Raw genomic sequence first — 6,298 nt, 5'->3', positions numbered from 1 at the left:
TATATATTTAAAATTTACAGAATATTATTCATTTTCCCCAAAATTGTAAAATTTGGAAGTGATCGAAGGTGTTGTGTACTTTTCAAACAGGAATTTGCTCAATGTATCATTTTTCAGGGAAAAGCAAACTTGAAAGTTCAATACTTTTAAAAGATTATGTACTCAGCAGAGAAAAAATTTATTCATCGTTTTTGTTGGATACACATTTACATGTTTATGTATAATTGGTGCATTGTTGTTTCCATGAGCTCAATTAGAATTTAAGAAATATATGAAACTTTGAAGAATAAAAAAGCTGTTGATGAAACTGCGTGAAAGGAATTTATTTAACTAAAGAGATCAGAAAAGTGATTTCCCTGAAAATCGACATAAAAACTTTTTCTATTTTGAACCTCTATTTTAAAATGTTGTGGTCCATTGAAATGTTGTCGAGTTATCTTGGTTCCTGTATTCTGTGAGTGTATCTCTGATGTAAACTGTCTGTACTAAGCTTGCTATAAATCTTCTCATATATTACAATGTATATCTGAGAAGTTGTTTAAGTTTTATCTTTGAAGTGGCTTGAAGGTCAAATCCCCCCCCCCTTCCTTCAGTCCTTTTATAACAAATGTTGGGAAAAGTTAAATTATTAAACCATATCCCATCCTGTCTCTCAAGGATATACAACCCTTAATTTTACCATATCCCATCCCATCCTGTCTCTCAAGGATACCATATCCCATCCCATCCTGTCTCTCAAGGATATACAACCCTTAATTTTACCATATCCCATCCCATCCTGTCTCTCAAGGATAGGCAACCCTTAATTTTACCATATCCCATCCCATCCTGTCTCTCAAGGATATACAACCCTTAATTTTAATGAACAGAATTAAGTCTGAAGCGTGAATTTTAATATAATAAAGAAAAGTTTTCTAATAACCTTACAGTATATGTATATACATGGACAAACTTTCATTCTCCCTTCAGTCTCCAGTCTCACATACTATACCAGGAGTAAACCAGGGATTTGCATAGAGAGGAGAGGATCAGGAGATGCAAACAGATAGTTGGGAATAAAGTCGATAACAATGAGAATCGAGTCAAAGCCTGAAAAGGAACGAAAAATAAAGTAGAGGGGAAAAAAATAGAATGAGAATGAAAAAGTAGTGAATTAGTATTAGAACCTTGTGAAGAGAAGATAATTAGGAGTAGAACCTGGAATACAGTTTGGAACCTGGAGTAGAACCTGGAATACAGTTTGGAACCTGGAGAAGAACCTGGAATACAGTTTGGAGCCTGGAGTAGAATCTAGAATACAGTTTGAAACCTGGGGTAGAACCTGGAATACAGTTTGAAACCTGGAGTAGGACCTGGAATACAGTTTGAAACCTGGAGTAGGACCTGAAATACACTTTGTAACCTGGAGTAGAACCTGGAATACAGTTTGGAGCCTGGAGTAGAACCTGTAATACAGTTTGGAACTTGGAGGAAAACCAACCGGGGATAAAACAGGGAACTAGAAGTAGAACCGAGAATGCATTATTGTAAAGTAAAGTTATGAAATCTGGAGTAGAACATGGAAAACAGTATAAAACCTCTAGTAGAGGAGGAAACTAGGAGTAGAACCTAGAATAGGATATAGAACCTTAAGAAGAGCAGGAAACTATAAGAGTAGAACTGGAATACAGTACAGAACCTGGAGAAGAGCATGGAACTAAGAGTAGAGCTTGGAACAGGATATATATCCAGAAGAGGAGCAGGAAACTAGGAGTAGAACCTGGAGTAGGGTATGAAACCTGAATAATAGCAGGAAACTAGGAGTAAAACCTGGAATAGGGTATGGAACCTGTAGAAGATCAGGAAACTTTTTGGAGTAGAACCCGGAATATGATGTAGAACCTGAAGAGAAACAGGGAACAGGGAGTAGAATCTGTAGTAGGGTATGAAACCCGTAGAAGAGCACGGAACTAGGAGTAGAACCTGGAATACAGTATAGAACCTCTGGAGGAGCAGGGAACTAGGAGTAAAACCTGGAAAAGGTTATTGAAACTGGAGTAGAACCTGGAGTAGGGTCTGGAATCTGCTGTAGAACCTGGAATAGGGTAGGTAAGAGTATATGTTATGTTAGGAATTATAACATTTCTCAATTTTGGAAGAATACATTCAGCGCATAACAGATAGTTACTTAATAACCTAAACTTGAATATTCATAAACTTTGGATTAAATCTTGTTCATTATCTGCTCTTTGTTCGATTCCAATATGTCTCAAAGTATTTTATTGATAAGTGAAGTCTAAAGATACTGTAAATAATTGAAAAGAGAACTTTCTTCATAATTTACAAGTTAGCATTCGTTTCACAAGAAAAGATCCAAAATTCATGTTTATTTTTGTCGCAAAGAAATTTTTGAAATAAACTCAAATTTTTTAATCCATATATCTTTGCAACCTGAGAGTTCAAACTTAGATTACTTGATCCAATCTAATTGATAATTAAAATATTAAAGGTCTACAACATTGAGTTGCCAAGATAAAAGGAATAAGAAAATCAGAGTTTGTAGCAAAACCTCAATTCCTTTGTATTGAAAGAGAAATGCATCCGTACGTCGCTGTACAGCTTTAGAGGTGTACAGCTGTACAGCTTTTGAGGTGTACAGCTGTACAGCTTTAGAGGTGTACATCTGTACAGCTTTAGAGGTGTACATCTGTACAGCTTTAGAGGTGTACAGCTGTAAAGCTTTAGAGGTGTACATCTGTACAGCTTTAGAGGTGTACAGCTGTAGGTAGAAGATAAATTCTCCAATTCCGGATCCCTGGAGACATCATCAGTGTCATAGATATCATTCTTGTCCTGCAGTTAGGATCTGAGGTAGGATCTGAGGTAGGATCGGAGGCAGGATCTGAGGTAGGATCGGAGGCAGGATCTGAGGTAGGATCTGAGGCAGGATCTGAGGTGGGATGTAAGGTTTGACCTAAGATTTTAATTTTTCTGGGTCATCATCTAAACCTACCTATCACCCATCTTTAGATTAACTTAAAGTCGTCTTCCTTATCCATTTTATTCTGCCTTCTTTCCTGGAAATGCGGAAAGTTGTTGTTGCACATTAAGGAAAATATCTCACATAGAAGTTTTGCCCTTTTGAAAATTTAGATTATTTCTTTTGACCTTCTCCTAAATTGATTTTAATCAAAAATTTTTACTTTTTGTTGATATTTCAGTCATTATTCTGTAAACATGAAGAAAATGTTTCGAATTGATTGTAAATTTTAGATAGAAAAATTAGGATATCTCCAACATGTCAGTCAAAATCCACAACAGAAATATAGATTAACATGGACTATTAAAAAATATTTTACAACGACGTCATTCTATACTAATTTAACCTCTTTATATATATTTATCTTTTAGATAATTAAATTATTAGTTTAACCTTTTATAGTTGGATGTTTGAAAATAGAAGAAATTGTGATAAAATGAATTAGTTCTCTAACTTCTAATAATATTTTCAAGAATTAGAATTGATTTCTCCTCTGATAGAAATTATTTTCAAGAATAATCCGGAATCAATATGTCACAAATTCTTCAATAAAATATTTTTTACAATGCAGACTTTTCTGAGGAGTCAGAGATAGAATTTGGTTTTAAGGGTGTACTTTTTTACTTTGAGATGGGCTCAAGGCTATGTACCCTAGGGTACATGGAAGGTTTAAGTTGAAACCTAGTATACCGTAAAGTACATGAAAGGTTAAAGACGGAGCCAAGGATACCATAAAGTACATGGAAGGTTAAGTTGGATCCTAGCAGACCCTGGAGTTCATGGAAGGTTTGAGAGGGATCCTTGTATACCATAAAGTACATGGAAGTTTTAGGGTGGATCCTAATATGTCATAAAGTACATGGAAGTTTTAGGGTGGATCCAAGCACACCATAAAGTACATGGAAGGTTTAAGTTGGATCCTAATATACCATAAAGTACATGGAAAGTTTAAGTTGGATCCTAATATACCATAAAGTACATGGAAAGTTTAAGTTGGATCCTAATATACCATAAAGTACATGGAAAGTTTAAGTTGGATCCTAATATACCATAAAGTACATGGAAAGTTTAAGTTGGATCCTAATATACCATAAAGTACATGGAAAGTTTAAGTTGGATCCTAATATACCATAAAGTACATGGAAAGTTTAAGTTGGATCCTAATATACCATAAAGTACATGGAAAGTTTAAGTTGGATCCTAATATACCATAAAGTACATGGAAAGTTTAAGTTGGATCCTAATATACCATAAAGTACATGGAAAGTTTAAGTTGGATCCTAATATACCATAAAGTACATGGAAAGTTTAAGTTGGATCCTAATATACCATAAAGTACATGGAAAGTTTAAGTTGGATCCTAATATACCATAAAGTACATGGAAAGTTTAAGTTGGATCCTAATATACCATAAAGTACATGGAAAGTTTAAGTTGGATCCTAATATACCATAAAGTACATGGAAAGTTTAAGTTGGATCCTAATATACCATAAAGTACATGGAAAGTTTAAGTTGGATCCTAATATACCATAAAGTACATGGAAAGTTTAAGTTGGATCCTAATATACCATAAAGTACATGGAAAGTTTAAGTTGGATCCTAATATACCATAAAGTACATGGNATCCTAGCGAACATGGAGTACATAGAAGGTTTGAGATAGTATACTTGGAAGTATGTAGAAGATTACTTAGAAAGGTTTGAGATGTATCCTACCATGCATGGAGTTTCAAAAGGTTTGAGATGTATCCAAACATGCATGAAGTTTCAAAATGTGGCAAATTTGAGGTTTAAAGTCATAAGCCCTATGTCGTTCATGGTTTATCTTTATTTCCGGTTCCTGGTTCCACTGGAAGTAAATCTAAAAGGGATTCCCTGGAACCAACTGATGTTGAGCCTAAAGTAAGATCTACTAGATTAAAAAAGGATATAATGTTTAACTCTGCTTAAAAATGAAGAGTAAACTTTCACTAAAAGATCTGATTCCTTGAAACCTATGATGCAGTGTTGAGCTTTGCACCTGGAGTTATGTATATGACCCATACCTCTCGGCCTATTCTTTCACTTTAATCATTCAACCTTGAATTCGATTCACGCAATCCAAACCCCGTACTCAACCCTCCATTGATCCGCTAAATTCACGGTTTTCTCCGTTATTAATCAGTTTTTGTTTTTCTTAGATTTGATTTTCTATGTCCTGAGCTTGATTCCTTGATTTTAATTAACTCTCCGGAATTGTGTTTAGCGCGGATTGTTTGAACTATCTTGTTTGTTGACGAGCGCTCCATGGGTTCAATTCTGACCAGTTCAATTCCGGAGGTCAAACCGTTCACACGTACCTCCTTTTACCTTTCAATTGGACCCTAGACCGACCATTAGTTTACACTTGCTGGGCCCTGGACTGATTTATAAATATCCATGATTGTTCATGAACTTTTGGCTAAATACTTACGGATTAAATTTCCAAGGTTTTGAATTTAAATAATTTCACACATCCGGGGTAGCACAAAGGACCGGACACTGGTTATATGTTCCTTAAAGGGATTGTATAAGGTGTGATTTCATGTGACCCCTTAAATAAAGATAACAATGCCTGATTCTCCAACGGTACCCTTAAAGCTATGTCTAATCAAGAAGATGAATTAGATATCAATGTTTATAGTTTTGAAAACTACTTAGTTTCAACTGTGTTTTACACCTAGAAAAACGATAATATCTTCCACATTATTGTTTAAAATAATTCCAAGCTGTGTATATACAATAATTCCGAATGTTTACAATAACTCCGAGTTGTGTACAATAATTCCAAATGTTTACAATATTTCCGAGTTGTGTACAATAATTTTCAGTTGTGTATATTAAATCCTAGTTGTGTACAATAATTCCTAGTTGGTACAATAATTCCTAGTTGTGTACAATAATTCCTAGTTGGTATAATATTTCCGAGTTGTATACAATAATTCCTAATTGGTATAATATTTCCGAGTTGTTTACAATAATTCCTAATTGGTATAATATTTCCGAGTTGTTTACAATAATTCCTAGATGTGTAAAAATAAATCCGAGTTGTCTGCAATGAATTCAGCTTGTCCCGGAAAATGCATAATCATTGTACTATTGTATATTTTCTATTGTTGTATACTCTATACTTTATACCATAGATTTGAATTGTTTAAAATCCATCAAGTTTATGTTAAAATGTTTTGTATTCAACACCATTAAACATGCATTTAAATAATAGAATGAATAATTCGATTGATTAAAAATGCTTTGACCCCC

Source organism: Eurytemora carolleeae, unplaced genomic scaffold (genome assembly GCF_000591075.1).
Source record: "Eurytemora carolleeae unplaced genomic scaffold, Eaff_2.0 scaffold12, whole genome shotgun sequence".
Lineage (NCBI taxonomy): Eukaryota > Metazoa > Arthropoda > Copepoda > Calanoida > Temoridae > Eurytemora > Eurytemora carolleeae.
This window is presented reverse-complemented; position numbering follows the sequence as displayed.